The sequence below is a fragment of the Diadema antillarum genome, unplaced genomic scaffold (assembly GCF_040938485.1).
Source record: "Diadema antillarum isolate AM-2024a unplaced genomic scaffold, OU_Dant_1.0 seq00000163_RagTag, whole genome shotgun sequence".
NCBI lineage: Eukaryota > Metazoa > Echinodermata > Echinoidea > Diadematoida > Diadematidae > Diadema > Diadema antillarum.
Window position 1 is genome coordinate 218,302 of NW_027271234.1, and position 20,592 is coordinate 238,893.

General features: G+C 37.5%; 1 protein-coding gene across 1 annotated transcript in view; it reads right to left on the minus strand.

Annotated features, from left to right (window-relative positions):
- The window catches only part of LOC139728092 (tripartite motif-containing protein 2-like), an 84,715-nt gene that overhangs the window by 50,458 nt on the left and 13,665 nt on the right, over positions 1-20,592 (minus strand). The window lies entirely within an intron of this gene.

The window sequence follows — 20,592 nt, forward strand, 5'->3', positions numbered from 1 at the left end:
CTCTTCTGCATGACGTACGACCTATTGTGTTATGTTCATGTTATTTGTTGTGATTGTTACCTTGCATGTATGTGTTTACAGGGCCCCCTGGAAAACAGTACTTGATTTACTGACGGGGCCACCCTGTATAAACAAAACAAAATAATAATAATAATAATAATAATAATAATAATAATAATAATAATAATAATAATAATAATAATAATAATAATAATAATGATAATAATAATAATAATAATAATAATAATAATAATAATAATAATAATAAAATCCCTGATATGTCAAAGATTCAATATGCCCAAGCTTAAAGTCTCATTTTCCCGCAGGTGCATCTGCTCTACGTACGATACTAATGTGTCGAAATCCTGATTAAAGTACAGGTATGTACCAGATTGCACTATCTAAAATATATAACTGCCAAAGCTCTTTGACTTGGCAGGGGAAAACCCCTTTCCACACCATCAACCCCTCCCTCCTCCCCCCCCCCCCCCCCCCCCCCTCTCTCGCCATTACAGCATCTCATGCCAAACTCTCACTCAAGGTTGGCAGCCCTGCCTTACATGTGTATCCATCTTGTATCTTCATAGACACAAGTGTAAAACAAAAGGGAAACTTCCACTACAAAATGCAAGCGAATCTGACAACTACGGTAAAACCAGAAATTTTCACAGCATGAACAAATTTTGAGTGTACAACATGTACTGGATTGTGTAGACAAAAAAACTTTTTGCATTTCACTTTTGAGAATCTTGGCTTTAGCAAAAGTTTCATGCACTTAAAAAAAAAAAAAAATCTGGTTCTATTGTACACTGCAGCTGTCAAAGAAGTACAGACTTCATGAACTTCCAATAGATCAGTGATGTACAATGTGTAGGTCCATGCTGGGATGTCCCCCGGCTCACATTTCCTTGTCTTGGTGGAGATTTCCTTTCATTTCCTGCCTTTGATAGCCTGACAGTGAGAATCTAACCACCAGTGTGACATGGACGACATCGACACAACTTCATTACTTGTACGAAAGCTGCATGGTCAAACTCAGCCACTACTGCGGAGTTTATCAACATGTACAATCAGGAAAGCAGAGAGGGAGGAAAATCAGAGTCATACACCTAATGACAAGACTATTCTTTCAAGAGGAGCTTAACAGACAGCTGTTTTGTTGTTGTTGTTGTTTTTTGTATACATAGATACTTAAGGGGATAAGGCTTGTTAGAGGCAGCCTTTACATTTCAGCACCTGAACCAAAAATGGTCACCCTTATGGTCTCGTACAGGTAAATAATTCTCTGTAGAAACACATATTTAAAAACATCATGTTTAAAGATTTGCTATGTGAATCTACATCAAATCTTGAATAATTCAGAGGAAAGTGTGTTGAGTCTCTGTAGGAGGTGAATTTTGTACTGGAACAGACATTCATATTCCTCATACATATTCCTCATAGAACTGTGTAAGGGGCATCTGTGGAGGGTCATCCAGTCCATGACTGTATCTATTGTACTTTCAGCTCAGCTGGCATGAACATACATCACATGAATGGTACATCTATCACAAATGGGGCAAGAGCATATTATCAGGGCTTAGCACTTCGTGGATGTGAAATTGGTTGTAAGTCTATCTGAAAAAGTGTGTTTATAGTCACAGGTACATGTATAAAACTGATATCAAAGTTATAATCATTTGATTAATTCTGAGTCAAGAAAGGATTCTCATGATATCCAATTCAAATCAAGTGACTGGCTAGAATTCTGTCATTATCATCCACTCAAGTCACCTCGATGGCTCAGGTTTTACAGTAGGCACCATCTGATACCCACTGCTAACCCCAAATGTAATCTTAAGGAAATCTCACAGGTTTAAAAGTGAGGAATATCACCCCTCTTTCTTTCTCTGCATCCGAATAATATATTCTGTAATGTCAACAATGTCTTTCCCTGTTTTTCCCCTGTCGACAGCCTGCAACCCAGAGAGCAAAACGGGCATTGCATTCCATGCACGAGCCCGTGATCTCTCCCGAAACTCAATCCCGACCAAGGCTGCCAGGGTTTGACAACACTCCCACTCATCTCTCACAAGTTTCTCTTTTCAGGAAGCAGGGGAAAAATCCGGTCAGACCGTGTCTGCTTTCGGTTACTCTAACAACATGACATTATTTTCCCTGCTTGGCTACGACAACACAGAGGCAGGCTGGCATGGTGGGGATGCTGAAAGGTGGTGAACATTCGTTCATATACCACCAATACATCACAAGTGTCTCTGGAATAAAAGGGATAATCTGAGAGAATTTCAACCGGATACAGTGTCTTAAGATATTGCACTGTGACAGCCCTGTACATGATGGCCAACACAGTTTGTGAGTGGTGTAACTCTGCACATCTTTGGATGAAACACTCATGCAGGTACATCAAACTTTCTGAGCTTCAATGGTCATATAATGCCATGAATCACATGGGTTTGTCAAATTCAGCTGATATCTCGTACACACACCAAACCCCCCCCCCCCAAAAAAAAAAAACAACAACAACAACAACAACCAAACAAACAAAAAAATTAAAAACGTGCATAACACAATATGCTTCTTTGCTCTCTCTAGCTTAATATGATATGGCTGACCAAAAAGTCCATTCTCAGAGTAAAATTTCACGATATCAAGAATTTCAATGTTTGACCTTTTTATACACAATCAATTGTTTTGTTGGTACTACTACCCTAATGTCATGCATTGTTGGGTCAACAGCGAGCTGCAAGCTACAAGAGCAATTATATATGACCAGGTAGCTGCATATTTTACTTGTGGCCACAGGGTGTAGAAGTGGACAGCACTTGATAATCACTAAGATTTTTTTTCTTAATGTGGTGAGCAATCATGCTTCAGATCATGACAGCTGGCAATCTTTATGTGGAGGTATTATAATTGCACTCTAGTGATGTTTTGGTAGAGTTCTGGCACAGTTCTTTTCTTTCACTAGGCCTACAGCCAGGTAGTGCCTATACATTCATTCTTTTTCATTAATTTATTTTTCCATTTCCAACAGAAACATATAAATATTTTACAGAAATTGAATACATAGATTTCATCATAATACACAGTAAAGGATAAGTTTGAAAAATAATGGAAGTATTCGCTCTGCAATAATTTCATTGAATTGTTGTGTCTTTTCAGTGCTGTCAGTATCAATGGCTCTTGACACAATTTGAGGGTGAAATGATATAAACAAAACATAGGAGAGGAGAGCTCAGTGCCATTCCACAATACTGACAAACCACATTTTTCACTTTAATCCCAGCCATTGGTTAACCTGGTGCTTAGCATCTAATCCACTTAATCAGAGCAACATTACCACTGACTTGCTAGCTTTGCTTATCAATCAGTCATAGTTCCTGATGAATGTAACTCTGATTTCCCATTTATGAAAACAATTTTGATATGACAATCTCATGGAAGTAATCTTCAATATGACTAGACTGCTACTTTAAAGCTGGTAGACCCAATAAAACATGTGGGTTTTTTTTCGGAAAAAGTAGGCGTAGCATGTATCAAATCTATGGAATATTACTCTAACCTTGGAGGCAAAGAGTTACATGTCATTTGCAATTTCAAGAGATATAAACATTTGATCTGTTTTTTCTCCAAATGGCTGCACACACAGAAGGCAGATGACGGTAAGTTTGTTTCATTCCTTCAGTTGTGTTTTGGTTTAGCCTGAAGCATGCTCATAACAACCTATCATTTTTTAACTGAAGGTCGATGAAAAATTATACCGCCACACAAACAGAGAAAATATACTCATGGAAAGCATAATCCTATTTCAATGTCAAACCATGCATGATGCAGTTTTATGGTTTGCATAAGACAGATATTATCAAAATACTACAAGTCAACATATTCTCTTAGCAGAATCCCTCTGCAGCCTTCAGAATATAACCTGTCTACAAATGAGGGTCCAGACAGTAAAATACAGAGAAAACTCAAAATAAGGACCTTGTTTGAATGATAAATGAGGTACCCATTTAATATTTCTTTAAAAAAAATATTACATAGTAACTACATGTACATATGTACTGTACCTTCTGTCTGGATTTTTAAGAACATTCTGAACTTACAAACATTATTGCTTTCATTCCAATTTTACTATGGTGTTTTGAATTGACCAGTTGTGTATTAATGCTTAATCTCCTGCATACCTGACTGCAACGAAACCCCATTGCTAATTAAAAAATAAGACTGTTGCTGATTTGGTCATACACAGCTTTCTATTAATTTCTGGAGTAGAATTTATAGAAAGCAAAGTTGGATGAAGTTAACTTAAAGGACAAGTTCACCTTCATAAACATAAGGATTGAGAGAATGTAGCAATATTAGTAGAACACATCATTGAAAGTTTGAGGAAAATCGGACAATCCGTTCAAAAGTTATGAATTTTTGAAGTTTTTGTGCAGTAACCGCTGGATGAGAAGACTACTGCAGTGTGTGAAAAACTTAGATGTCACATGCGTACAACAATATAAGGAAAACATAAAGAGAATTTCACAAAATTTCATCTATGAAAAGAGTACACATTCCCCCTACTCGTTACCGACAAATGTTATGGGTAATATTATTCCCCCTGCCTTTAGAAAGAGGCAAGTCAAGTGCTCTTTTATTATGCGAAAAAAGTGAAAATATGTTGAATTTTCTTTATATTTTCTTTATACTGTTGTACGCATATGACTCACAAGCTGTAGTAGTCTCCTCATCCAGCGGTTCCAAAACAAAAATTTTAAAAATTCGTAACTTTTGCATCGATTGTCCAATTTTCCTCAAACTTTCACTGATGTGTTCTACTAATATTGTTGCATTCTCTCAATCGTTATGTTTATGAAGGTGAACTTGTCCTTTAAGAGCCCATCAAATGTTAAAATGCTCAGTGATTCAAATAAAATAGTCCAAAGAGAAATACTTTGCAAAATGGTATCATTCTTCCAGAAATAAAACACATCATTGCATGCTCATGTTATGAAAATATGACTTCAGATCATTTCATCTTCTCAATAGCCTATAAAATACATCAAGGATTCATATTACCTTTTTGCTGGTCACTCAGCCCTGTTGTGCAGCACACTTTGAACAGGTACAACACATGTACTGCAGACATATTAAATGTACGGGCAGTGCTTTGCTGTTTTGATATAATGCTGTAGTATTTCACTTGTTTTGGTATTATGGTCATACTGTGTACCCTGCACTTTTCGTTCAGGCCAACTGGCCAGCATTCACTGTCTACGAGTGCGTGGATATCAAAAGAAACATAGCCGTTCCTTCATCCTCCATCCATACACCAGTGGAATCACTGAATTCATGCCCCTCTTGTCCTCTCTTACTCTCCACTTCTCCGGTCATTTTGTGTTCTTTGGTCATAGCATTCTGGGTCATTATTTGCTAAGATCACAAATGACCAAGGCTATCCATATAACATCAATCATTGTCCGTCAAATCGTGGTGAACCAAATACGTTTTGACCCACAGTCAGGGAGAAACCTAGCAGCTAATAAGGAATGGATCTCTTAAGAGGAAGTCTATTCATGTCGTTCCTGGGGAAAACTGTACCTGAAATATTTCTATTCTGCTTCAAAATCGTCTATGCAGAAAGAATCACACTGATATTTTCATAATCAACGATGTTTTCAATGATTTTTTTTTCAATTCAAAACATACATATCTCACACGTTGCAGTAATTCAAAATCTGCAATCATTCAACGGATAAGATATTATTTCATTCTTTTCGATCCAATCTCGATCTCAAATTTGATTTGAACATTTAATTTAATTTAATTTAATTTAATCAAACTTATGCAATTTAAGTAAAAGAAAATCAGGGAAGATCTGTGCACTAAATCGTATGAGACTTGCAATGCAAAGACTTCATCATTTAATCTAATTTGCATACATGACTGCTTGTGGCTGATATCAATGTTTTAAGACAACATGAGAAACTTTAACATCACAAAACTTCATTCTTATCTTATCCTAATGAAACTATGTCTGTCATTGAGTTTATTTAACCTTACTTTATTTCTTCAAAACAACTCTATCATGGAGTCTTCAGTATCAATTGATACGGAATTCCCAAAGCTCATGTTCAAAGCTACAGTGTATCAAAACACTATAGGCCCTACTGATGGGAGCAATGGCCATCGTGTGCACTTGTCGCCATCCACAGCAGCAAGCTAGCCCAAATTGATTTCTATCAATATTTTCTCTTCCATATCACTCCCCAAGATGAAAATACTGCACCTACTGCAGGCTTGGGAGACAAAAGCTTCAAGAAGGTATGTTACAATGTAGGATCTGCTCTCTGGGAGATAGAGAGAAGAATAAACACATTCCACTACACATTCCTTGTGGAAGGTCTTATCTGAATTGCAGAGAATGTTTGGACTTTCTATACTTTCTAACTTCAAAATAATGATCAGTCAGATATAATTTATGATTTGAGACTAGGGCATTGATGAGGAAGGAAATTTCAAGATTCTGTGTCACTATAATTATGGCAAGTTGTGAGGTGATTGCATCATTGACTCACTTATTTGCATATTTGCATACGCAGACTGTTCAAGAACTGTTTCGTGAAATTAGCTAAAATTTATAATTTCATAACTTCCCCATTTTCCATCAAATTCTTAATCAAATTTTCACTGCTGTGCTTATATCAATATATATAAATTGTAAAGTGCTTATATCAATATATGTAAATTGTAAAGTGAGTTGTTATCTCTCAGCACTGAGCATGAGAGAAAGTGGAGATAGAAAAAAATGACAGCAAAGAGTATACATAGATGAGTAAATGAGTAGGCTATAGGCCTCAGGCTGCGTTCACATAGAAGTATACTATTCGGGTATTCGGGGCTCGCTTTCGAGGGCACACGAATAGCTTGAATTGAACGATAGGATTTCCTAACACCGGTTCAGATAAGAGGGCACTATTCGAAAGTACCGAATAGCATAGAATAGTATAGTGGGAATCGAGCTTGTTCGATTTTCTTGCAGCGTATACCGTCTCTCGTTTATGAAACAACGACAATTTTGGTCTGGATTTGCCCTTCAGCAAAAATAAGCATGTAGACTGACATTCTGATGCAGTTTAGAAATTGTTGAAAAGATTTGCTGGGATGTAGGAGGAAGAAATCCTCACTGCATGGGATGGTGAGTTGAAGGTGCGGGTGATGGTGTACTGGGTGCCCGAATAGCAAATAGCAATACCGAATAGCGAATACCGAATACCGTATACTTCTATGTGAACGCAACCTAAAAGAACTAGGATACATTAAAAAATGATAATGTTAATCTAGATATGTAACTATCTAAACATTGTATATATATGTATATATATATATATATATATACTGATTACCAAGAGGAAAATCCATTGAGTGCTTGTCCACAATTCAGACATACAACTCCAAGAGATGTGCATACTAAACATACAATTTAATGATCCATTGCAATCCATACCTAATTCATGAACAATGCAGCCTGCTATCAAGCAACCATGCACAAATATTGTGACTTAATCATGGCATTGACGAATACATTACCAAGGTATTGCAGGCCTATTTAAGCTGGTTGATAATTAACCTGCTCAAACGTTATACGCAAACAAATAATGTCTGTGATGCTGTGTTTGAGTTTCAATATAGCAAACGAAAAGCCCCTCAAGAGTAATCATATCAATAATAGATTTTCTTTTCTTTTCTTTTAAAACAGGCTTCCTTAAGAGGTTGGGTGTCGCCCTCATGACCTCACATGGGCTGACCAATAATTACACCAGCTTAATCTCTTCTGCAATGTGATTAAGAGACATGTAGACTGGAACTGTTTGTCTTGCCTACCCCAGCTTGTTTAATATGTCTGTCTCTGCCTCAATACTACATCTCTTCTGCCAGACATACGGGATCAATAGATGCAATTCAGTTCCAATCCCCAGTCTAACATTCAGACCCATTTCTTTCTCTTATCTTACATCCTTGGGAACAGCTTTAATCAATTTCTATCTTTTTTTTTCCAGCAACCACTGAGACAAGACAGAGTAGGACAGGAAGTACACTCATTTTCTGACAAAAATAATTACCTCTCAAACGTCATCTTGTCATACTTGTGGTCCTACAAACACTGACAGACATCTTCGAGATTGGCAACCCTGTACGCACAGTCAAGTCTGTACATGTTCGATTGCAAGCAGACAGTACTTTGGGAATCTTTCGACATCATGCCCCCAGAAGCATTTCGCTCAGTCAAATTCTAAATGAATTATTCACTGCAGTCTTTCAGCATAAATTAGCGTTGAGGGCATATATCTGAAATTAAAGTCCCCTCATTAGGTGATATGCTATCAGCGTATATCACCTAATGTGTTTTTCAACATGTTTATACCTTCAACATGCAGGGCCTAGCTGCGTACTTATATGAGTAAGGGACTTGTGAATTGTGATAGGTTTCATCTTCTTTGTGTAAAGATTTGAATCTATGTTCTAAAGAATCCCACAGGTTCCTAAAACTGTAACCATGAAAAAAGCAGACATATCTTTGACCATTAGATACCATATAATGCAGCAAAAACCTGCCACAAAAACAAACATAATCATGGATGGGTGCATGTAAATTAAAGATCAGATGTATATTATAAAAAAGACAAATGATATTCAATCAGATTACATCCCTCAAATATAGACATTATCCAGCCATGAAAGAGGAATAACTATACTATATTCATTCACTTTTAATCTTAACAGCCTGAAAAGGGAAACTATCTAGAGTGAATGGTACTCACACCAACACAGAAGTCAGAAGCTCTTGAAACAAATTCAATTCAATTCAATTCAAATTTGTTTTGATGCTGAAGTTGAAAAGAAGGATCACAGTGAATAGGCCTACAATTTTACAGTACACTACAAGAAGGGAGGGGGGAAAGATATTGCTTACAGATGAATAATCTCATCTTTGGTGAGGTTGCATCATCAGAAATTTGTCTCCATCCAACCAGAAACACAACAACAAATGCATTATTCAAATTCAATGTAGGGCAATTTGTCAATCAGTTGCAACTGCACTATTGTGTCAGCAAGCCCTATTGATGTTTCCTGGTATTGTACACTGAAGCATATATCACAATGAAATCAAAGAGCAATGCTATTTTATCACAGATCTCTGCAAAGCATTTCACCATCTCTGTGGCCATTGAGGTGAAACTTTAAAAATGGATGATATTCATATCTTGACAGGAGGAAAAAGACACTGATGGGTGATAAAAGAGCATGGAACACATGTACACCCATCGGGAGTTGAGGAGGAAGGGGATGTGGTTGGGTGTGGATGTAACCCACCCACTGATAATTGAACCCCATCCAAATTTTAAAACTTTACCTCCTCCTTCAGACCAGTTTCCATGAATCTGTGTATTAGTCACCTGACCTCATTCCACAAGTGACTGTGCAGAATGGGAGAGGGAGGTTCTACCCCCCGATCACTGTCTACACCAATGAAAGTTTAACAAAATCTATATTTTATCCGTTATAGGGATTGTAGTTTTGGTTGAGACCTAATCTCAGATTTGTAACATTTTTTTGGTGAGATAATGAGAAACCTAATATGAAATATGAAAGAGCATGTAATTCTATGAGGAATTCAATGTTTATTTGATGAAAATTGGTTTTGAAATGGCTGAGATATCCAAAAAAGAGCATTTCTAATAAAGTGTGGGACTCACACTTTATTACGATCGCTTTGTTTTATTCTGTTTTTGGATGTTTCGGTCATTCCAAACCCAATTTTCATCAAATGAACTTTGAATTCCTCTTAAAATGGTATGCTCTGTACTATATCATAAGTGTTTTCTTGGTATCTCGCAAAAAGTTAAAAGTCCAATTCTCATCTCCACCAATACTGTACCATCCCTTTAAGAGGGAGTTCATTGTTGAATTAAACAATCAACAGGTTAAACCGACAGGGAGTTCATACAGGAAATTGTGTAGCTTCAAAACACTGACTCACAAGCTTTTAAAACTCAGTGTCATACTAATCCCATCTATCACTAAATTACTATGGAATTGAAACAACTCACTTAACAGACCCAGGAGCATGGTATGGGGATACCATAGAATGGGATGGCTAGCCTGGCTTGGATACATACTAGAATCCCCGTAACAAATTGTGTACCACTTTATTACTGATCTAAATGTGAGCACACACACAGCCGGAGAATCTCAACTGGAGTTGACCGTTACCGGTACTGATGAGATGCTTCGGTGCACATATTCGCTATCCAGTGCTATTCAGGGTTTTCAAATGTACCCCAAGTGGGCAGCGAATGAATCAAACTACCCATGAATCTCCATGCTACCAGGTCTTTTGAAGACGAGTCCCGAGTATACTCGGGACAGCGTCTATGGGAAATGCGTGCTGTAGCAAAATCAAAGCGTCCGCAACGGGTTAAAGGCATAATTTACCATTTGCAGATGAAACAAAGACCCAGCATTAGTGCTTTAAAATAGTTCTAAAATCTGAGTTAGGGATAAAAACAACCACTGTAAAAATTTGAATCAGTATAATCGATGTTAAGTGTTGTTAAATACACAAAATGTGAACAATAGTTATAACAAAAATGTTTTCAGACTAAACCGTCTACAGTTACGGTTTATTGAGAAAAACACTGAAAATTTTATATGGCAGGATGTTTTGTGATACAGTAGACCTACACATACATATGCATGAAATGTGATATCTTGAACATTTTTGAAATTACTGCTCCCAAAGGTAAACTGGACCTTTAATAGGCGTGTCTTCATCAGCCCGAAGTTCAAACTAGCGGGACATTTTGCGGTCTTAGTAAATAGCCCGATACAGCGAATGTGCATCTTCATCAGCTCAAAAAGCCTGCTTCGGGAAATTAGTCCGAAAATTAACGCATGCGCACTTTGCAATATTACTCTGCCTAGCTCGCGTTTCGAAAGTGGATTTCCCCGCTCAAAATCTCCTATATCACCGTATGTACGATACTACAACCAGGGAGGTGAGCGGTACAGCAAATTCTCTCCAAAGGGATATTAATAACGCTACTCTTTTGTCCAGTGAGGCATCTTATATGGAGTTAACAAACTGCAATGTTTAAACAAATAAAAAATACACACAATCTGCAGGAAAAGGGAGCTGTCTTTCTTTTATTGCAGTTTACAACAGAAGTAGAAGGTAAAGAAATTGGGTTATGCACCCACATCTTATTTTCAAGTGAGAATGAAACAGAGAGTGTCACCACACTGTTGTGTACAGTTGGCTGGAAGAAGGATGAATGCACTTTTCAGTGAGGTTGACCCAGAATGAAATCATGAAAGTCACCATGCACAATATGGTTCGTGTACCCTTGTTAGCACCTCAACCCTACTGTTAGTCACTTGACCACTCACCTCCTGTACAGTGCCAAATGACGGGGCAAAACTTTAAAGGACAAGTTCACCTTCATAAACATAAGGATTGAGAAAATGCAACAATATTAATAGAACACATCAGTGAAAGTTTGAGGAAAATTGGACAATCGATGTAAAAGTTATGAATTTTTTACATTTTTGTGTTGGAACCGCTGGATGAGGAGACTACTACAGCTTGTGAGTCATATGCGTACAACAGTATAAAGAAAATATAAAAGAAAATTCAACATATTTTCACTTTTTTTCGCATAATAAAAGAGCAACTGACTTGCCTCTTTCTAAAGGCAGGGGGAATAATATTACCCATAACATTTATCGGTAACGAGTCAGGGGAATGTGTACTTTTTTCAAAAGATGGAATTTTGTGAAATTCTCTTTATATTTTCCTTATATTGTTGTACGCATGTGACATCTAAGTTATTCATACACTGCAGTAGTCTTCTTATCCAGCGGGTACTGCAAAAAAACTTCAAAAATTCATAACTTTTGAACGGATTGTCTGATTTTCCTCAAACTTTCAATGATGTGTTCTACTAATTTTGCTACATTCTCTCAATCCTTATGTTTATGAAGGTGAACTTGTCCTTTAAAAAGCATACTAAGACAGCATTCTTCCGGAAACACACACACACACACACACACACATGTGCTTTACAGTGTTGGCCCTATTGCACTTGCACAATAAGTAATGTGTGAAATCAACTATAGTTACAACAAGGACAACATTAAATGCGCATTTTCAGCTCTCGATGGTAATGAGTTGGAAGTCACGTTCTCTTTGAATTTCATGCCCAATCTTAAACTCAAATCTTTCATGCATCAGAGGATCATTACTCTGGCTCTGTGAATCTGACAGAAAAGCTGTCAGATACAAATAAGTGCCTCTCTTTGTGAATATGTGTGTGAATACCTCTAATTCAACCTCAAGGATTAAAAAAAAAAAACTTGTGAAACACTAAAAATAAGACTACTTTGTGGAGCCTTCCTTGCTTGCTTTATATATCATTCATATGCTCTGTTGCTCTTTTCTTTCTTACTCAAAGGGGCTTTTTCTAATCCCTCCTTCCATCCGTCTTTTTAACTAAAAAAGTGTTTGCACATGGGTGGGGTGTATCATACTCATCACCATCTTCCTCTAATGGCATCCAGCCACATTGATTGATAACAGCACAGCAGAACGCCTTCCAAGACTTCAACAAAAAAAGAACTTGACTATGAAAGGTCACCAGCAGGATGTACTTAAAGCTTCCTTCTGTCAGCATAGGTTTGTGGTACCATGGTAGTCTGTCTACATACCAGGCTACTGTAGGCCTACGTGACTCTCCGACAATGGCTGGGACAAGTTTATAGTATGTATCTAGCCCATAAAGTTTCTGAGATGGGCAGTGAAATTTGAAGGTGCCAATTTAATGGTTTGTGAATGGTGGTCTCTGTATGACAATTTATACAGGATTTTATGGGATAACTCATTGCCCCAGAGCAGGAAGAACATGCAAGATCCCATTTTAGTTGCCTCTTACATGGCCATATTTTGAATATGGTTGTATAAACACAGAATGAGTTCTTTTGGAAGCTACTTTTTTATTTTTGTTTACTCAGATTTTAGTACATAATGCAGAATGTAAATATGTAATATGCATTTTTTTAAAAGGGCAACATATCTCTTTTCTTTTTGGTAAAAAGGAGAACACCCTTTCATCGATTTCAAGTATTAACACTTATTGCTAGCCATGGCTCCACTTGTTTTGTTATTCTGCAAGGCATTCATATTAGCTTGTATGTAATCATACAAGTCACCCCACATTGTAAGCAATTCATCTTTGAGATCTGGCGGACAGGGGGAAAAAAATAAGTCTAACAGTGAATGACTATTGTTGGAGTGTTTGCCGTCAGAATGTTTGGCTGCTATGAAATGATAGTATCAGGTTTCCATACACGATGCCTCCCATTATCCTCCCATGAACTTCCTTCAGATGTTTGCTTGATTTGCAGAGCACTCACAGCAAATAGAACTTGTCAGCCCCAGTTTCGCGGATAATCGCTACAAAATACACTCCCTATCAAGTGACCATGAAATTCCAGTGTAACTAATGAGATAGCTGGGACTTTACCTAGAGGCTTCTAAATTGATTTCTAACAGCACTTTTCTGTTGACATTTGATGAAAAGATTTCAGTCCCTTTGAGATAATACACAAAAATGGCCCCTTGCCTGCAGTAAAAATCCTTGTCAGTATTTGTTTGCCCAATCCTAGACTAAATTGCCCCTGATTATAAATGCTGGAAGCATTTGAACAGCAAAATTAAATGGGAGCAAAGCAGACTATGGATTAGCCTTTGTCAAAGGATGCTTTTGTGGTAACAGAAGCAACAGAAGACCCCAACCTGAAGCATCTCTCAAAAGGCAGATTCTCATGCCTAGAACCCCCAAGATAATTGGAGACTGATCACACAAACACAAGCACACTGTGCGAGTAGCACACATCACAAGTGCAAAGCGCAATGTTCTCTGTAGCAGGGGTCAAGGGCCTGCTTAAAGTCCGTGGAAGCTTTATAGGGTTATAGAGGGTCAGAGGTGCTATCTTAGCTTTATTCTTTGGTACATTCAACAAAACTGAAGTTGGGCGGGATAGAAAATGCATCTCAAGCCAGAGACACACACCAATGGTGGGAGAAATTCAATACCATATCAAGTAGGACAGCAGGAGATTTTGAGAAAATGGCCTCAAATTCGGGAGATCTCCCACTTTAAGCAGAAGCAGTGGCGGATCCAGAGGGGAGCGCACGGGGAGCGCGCCCCCTCTTTATTTTTTGTTAAGACAAAAGAAATAAGGAGAAAATGGGGGTGCGCCCCCCCCCCCCCTTTAATTTTGTAAAGGCACCTCACCTTTACCATGGAGCTACTAAATTAGTAGCTCCATGCCTTTACGGAATTCCTGGATCCGCCCCTGAGAAGGGTTGGAGTTTCTGCAAAAACTGAAGTCAAGCCACCAGCAAGAGGCAAGCCCCCCCACAAGAGGGCCTTGGAAGACCGTTCAAATTTCTTGACTTGTGCTTTTAAATTCCTGAATTTTGCCTCCGGTGCTTGGCAGCAAACTCACACCCTATCAGAAGAGGTCCATTTGAAGAAGTTTGTGAGATGGGCAATTCCACGGTAACTAGGACACAGGTGCCAAAAATTCAAAATGATATTTGTTTCAAACACCATACATTTTCAGACAGTACTTGAGTTGAAGTTTTAAGAATCATTATGTTTTTCAATAAAAGCGGCCATTTTGATTTTCAAAATGGCTGCCAAAATATGCCTGTAACTCAATGGTGAAAAGAGTGTATTGTTGCATAACTTACTCTCTGTATATCCACTTTATTAGTACCCTAAACAACAATCTTTCATATGTATGCAGTTACCAGAGAAGTCTTTTACCACACGATAGAAAAAAAAGCTGGTAGCTTTAAAGAATTTGATAAAAACTGTTACAGGTCTTGTAATTACTTTGATAATGATGGATGTAACGTCAGTTACCAAAAACAAGGGATTTTTAAGTTCATTCATCAAAGGAAGTGAGCTGTATGATGTAACTTGGGATTTCTAATGTATGCCCATATGCCTTTATTTTAATACCAGAAATAAGGATACTTGGCATACTGGAGAGTCAAAATGAACACTACAAAATGTGTAACGTCAGTTACTGAAACGTCATACACGAGTATGTAACGTCAGTTACCATGACAGTAATTATAACTGAGGCAAATTTTTTTACTTTTGGCCATTTCAATACATCTGGGAAGTCAACTTACAACAAAGAGCAGCAATCCCTTTCATATGAAATGATGTCATTACCATGGTATGTCCATGGAAATTTTTTTAAATATTTTATTTTATTTCTAAATTCATTTATTCATTCATTTACCATGATTATCTTTTTTTTTGGGGGGGGGGGTGGGGCTTGAGCTTTCGATTTTTGATTCAGCACAAGTTTAAGGTTAAATCATCTGGAAGTTTAGTTTGCCACATGCAGTATACGCACTCAGATTAGTACATTCCCAGTCCTACGGGATGATAAAGCTACCAAAGTTTGTAGGCCTAATCAGTGACATGATTCCCTGTTAACCACATTTTCTACAAAAAAAAAAAACTTCTGCACAGCTGTATAGCAACAGTTTAACAATCTCCACCAATTTTTGCTTTTGCTGGCATTTTTCTTTTTTTTTTCAGGAAGCTTAGTCAAGTTTCTACCTCAAGGCAAATGCACAAACAGATATTTCATCTCTTGCACTTAAATGTGTGGTGTAGTTAACATGGCTCATCTTGTATTATGGTACGTAAGGCATGTACTCATTATTGTTTGAAACTTAACACTGATGTTGCTCAAAGTGAGAGAGGATTCTATAGGGTTTAAAAAATATTGTTCATACAGTGTGTATTTGTTGATTACTTTATTCTATTCATGCAGGGACATTTTGTAATACAACACATGATAATTATGAACAGGAAGAGTCTTTTATATTGATTTTAGTATTCTTTCGTTGCAAAGTCCGATTTCTTGGTATCTCGAATGTATTTGCAAGCCGTGATATATCAGTGAAAAGGAAAAGAAAAACAGTTAAATTACTTCAAGCTAGGAATAAAACAATAATGCTCTTTTGACCAAAAAAGCATTTATTTTTCTTCTTCACAGAGAAATATTAAAAGTGCGACACTTTTCATTCAAATCAATTGATGATGGAGATCATCAGGAGTAAAATAAAGAAAAGAAGGAGAAATATATCACAATAGATTTCATACATATTTATGTATATTTATGAGTTGATACATGTTTTTTCCCCCATGACCTGGAAGATAATTTGATATTTTTTTCAAGTACAAAAATATCCATGTTTTGTGTAGTACTACAAGGTATTATGGGTGGAGCACTCTATGTACAATTTGTAGATAAAAACTTTCCTGTTCATAAAAAAACAAACAAACAAACAAAAAAAGCCCTTAGCCACGTCAATATATTTATACTTGGAACTGCTTAATCTATTAATGGCTCTGTGTAATCATAAATGTTGAATAAATATTAAATCTTCAGACAAATGTCAAGATATATCCTCTTGTGCATTTACATTATTTTTGCCCAACTGTGCTATGGCATGGGGGGGGGGGGGGGGGGTGCCCCCTATAAGGGCCCACCCAATATTATTTGTGTCTTTAGATTTTGTTTTAATTTGTTGCTGTAGTTGCCTGGGATTGTCACTGGTACATTGTAGCAGTATAATAACATGTTAAATAGATTAGTTCTCTGTAAACCCCACAGCAAAGTATGTGTAACGTCAGTTACGTAACGTCAGTTACTGACATGTTTACCTTTAAGTTTTCATAGAACACGAAGAAAATGGAATACTGTTTCATTTCATTGTGTATTTATGACTGATAAACCAAGGTATGACTCCATATCAACCAAATCATTCTGAATGGTCAGAATTATGAAATATCACATAGCTATTCCCAATCATGATTTTGCATGTGTAAACCCTATGGCAAATGTAAGCGTAACGTCAGTTACGTAACGTCAGTTACCGTAATGCCTTCACTGAAATTGGCGTGGTGCTAAAAGGAAATATCTAAAGTGCACATTATTTTGCACACCTGTTCCTAAGAACCTAGGTGTATTGCCATATTAAACACATAAAGGCTAAAAGTCAGGGACATGAGATATTTCCATTTTCATCTACACCATAATTTCCCATGTCCTTTTTCCGTAACGTCAGTTACCGACACATTTTCACTTGCTATGTGATAAGAAATGCAGTTTGAGAGAAAAACTTTCCACCTATTTCTTCATTCTCATGAACTTATTCATCAATGCTAATTGCAAGCCCAAGGTGCTTTCATTCACATAACTACAAGGTAAACAATTTCATGAAAATCCTTACGTGTAACGTCAGTTACCGTGGAATTGCCCAGATGCTATTTGCACTTGTGGTCGATGGGCTAATGTTGCAATTTCTTCAGATCCTGAGTGTTGCACTGGTTGGGCTTTTTCTTCCGACTCATGAATAATAATCACATTTGCAGATCTCAAAAGGCCCTTTCGCTGACACGTTCAGCCTTTGCTCATGATGGCCACTGATTGGCCAGTATAAACAACAACATGAGGGCCCTTGAATAAGGATGCTTTTAGTGACAGCTCCACACAACCTCACAATTCCATGCTTCAAACTGAAGCCCAAATTATGTTGATTGAGGCCAATGGAGACAGAGAGACTTGCATCGAGCACCTTCACTTGGACATAAGATTCCATGCAATCCCAAGCCAAAATGAAACTGCACTTTTATGAGGGTCTTCATACCGTCCCTCAATGACAATATTCACAAAGCAACATCTAAGCTGCTATTATTGCACCTACCTCACATCCCTCCTACCACCATTCAAAGCCTTGAGTACAATGTCTCTATTCACTCCTCTCGAGTACACCCTCTAAATCCCCTTTCTATCACATTTATACTAATTCATGATACTTTGGTACACACACCAGCTGTTGAATGCACCACTATGTGACTGAGACTCTACACAATAGTCTATAATGCGACATCTTTACACAAGTATGATTAGGAAATAAATCTTAGAAGTGCACAGAGCAAACACTTTCAACACTATCTGTATGGTAAAGTAACTGACTTATGATTCTCCTTTCATACCATCATCCAGTGAGTATGTGGGACAAACTTCGTCAGGGTTACAGCCTACAAAATAAGATGAGCATGGATGCTCTTTGTTCACATAATTTGTTCAATACTTGGTAATTGTATGTATATACCGGTACTGTTTCTATTTATATTCTACTGATAGTATTTTGTATCTTGAATCTATAGAATGTTTACATGAAAAAAAAACAACAACAACAACCTGTCAGACTGACATGAGACTTAAATTTTGTCAAATATTCTGGCTTTCATAACATAAGAACTCTCAGTATGACAAACGATATGCCATAGTCCCCATTGCTATACAACTGTTTTCATGTGTTTAAAATTGTTTTCATCTACCATATTTTAGACAGACATTTTTTTCCTCCATAACTTTGCTCAAGATATAACAGAGATATGATACCACACTTAACCACCAAGAATATATCTACAGAACACAAAATTCATATCAGATCATATTTTAATCTCACTATGAGAATGATAAATTCAATTTAAACACTGCAACTTTCACTTAATCATTCAAGCAGAATTGGTAAGAAAAAATATAGTGTAGGTCCTATGGTTCAGTATATAAGTCACAAGTCTTTACAGCTGAGTCTGCATAGTGTGCAGGACAATTTCATTGTTACTCTGACAGGCACATACATCGTATAAAATTGTAACTCACCCTGGAAAGTAAAACTTGATTACTGAACTGGAATATCAAATATCAGTGGCAACCAGTGTCTGTGAAGCATAATTACGGCAGAGTTGCATAAACTGATAATGAAAGAGGGTATTGAGAGAGGCATGTGACACAATTTGCAGGGTGAGGGTTGGACTATTAGAGAAGGATCAAGTATAATGCATCATCACATGACTAAAACTTGAATGCCAATCTAAAGGGGGCCTGTTATTGTCAATGTAGGGACTTGACATCATCAAGTGACTGCTTCCTAATGCAGAAGTTTTATCTTCTTCTCCGTGAAGACGAACAGGAAACATTATGCCCCCATTTCATTGACTTTACATAATCTTTGTTCCCTTTATGACTAGTGAGTCCCTTTAAGAGATGAAACCATGCATGGTTGACAAAGTTGACCGTCTATTGATGTCTGTCCCGGCCAGCCACCCATATCCCTTTATCGGTGAATGCTGCCGTGGATGGCTGCGAATGCATCTCGCACCACACTAATCCTCACCAACAGGGCAAGTACGGTAGGAATTCTCAGAGGATGAGGATGATGATGAGGAGGAGGATGATGATGATGAGGATGGTGATGGTGATGGCAACGTCATGGGGCTACAGTAACTCCATGGTGACATTATATAGCTCTACAGCCTGTACACTCTACCAGCATCATGAGGTGTGGCTGGTTGATAGTGCTTTCTCATCTCTTCACAGCAGATAAAACATAGAATGTATACATTTATTTCTCCATCACCTGAGTGACCAGACATGACTGGAGTGTCAAAAAAAGTGAATATAGACACCCTGGAATATCACACGACAGCTGTGAAATGGTGACTGTACAATATGGAGCCACCCGGCATTACCTCATGTATCCCAAGATTTCATGTTCTACATAGTGAAAGACTGAATCTTTGATGGCAGTGCAGATACATGTGTAAATTATACCATTCCTTTTGACAGCAGAGTTCATTTATCAAATGACTAAGCCCCCACGCTCTTCCAGACAGATGTAACATGCCCATTTCCCACAAGTTTTCCAGTAGAAAATCAGCATACTGTATGTTCTGAAGAAAACTGAAGAAATCAAAATGACACCTCTTTACCCTAGCTGAATTTCAATCAACATAATGAAAGTTTTGCAAAAAAACATATTTCATAATCTACACTGAAATGCTACCACCTTTAGAACCAATATCATTCTGAGGACAATAATTATTATTTAAAATTGTGAAGAGGATAACAGAGATCACCAAAATATCGGACATCAGAAGAGTGCTCCCCCTGTCCCCGTAGATCCAGATATGGCTTAGTCAGCAGTTTATTGTTGTAAACCGGGAGCAGCTGTTGCCACATGGAGTTATTGTTCCACCAGCTGCATCATTTGTCTTCTGTGTCACTGCACAGCCATTACACGGCCAACATTAGTTCAGCGCTACATTCACACCGGGACAACATGGTCTCACCATTGTGAATATAGTAGCTGTCACTTTAAACAAAGATCGAACACCAGAAGAACCACAATAGCGCCAAAACATAATGCTTGGTCAGTCAGTATTCATCAATATTTTGTTTATCAAGGTTGCTATTGATGAAAGTGCTTCTGGTGATCACATCCATTAACTGAAAACCTTCAACTGGGTGATACAGCTGTTGTCAAATCAATTATGCTCGCCTCATACGCTCTTTGGGAAAATGAACCAAAAGACAATGCTTCATAATGACTATATAAATATATTAAATATTCCACAAATTTCATGGCATGGCTGGGAA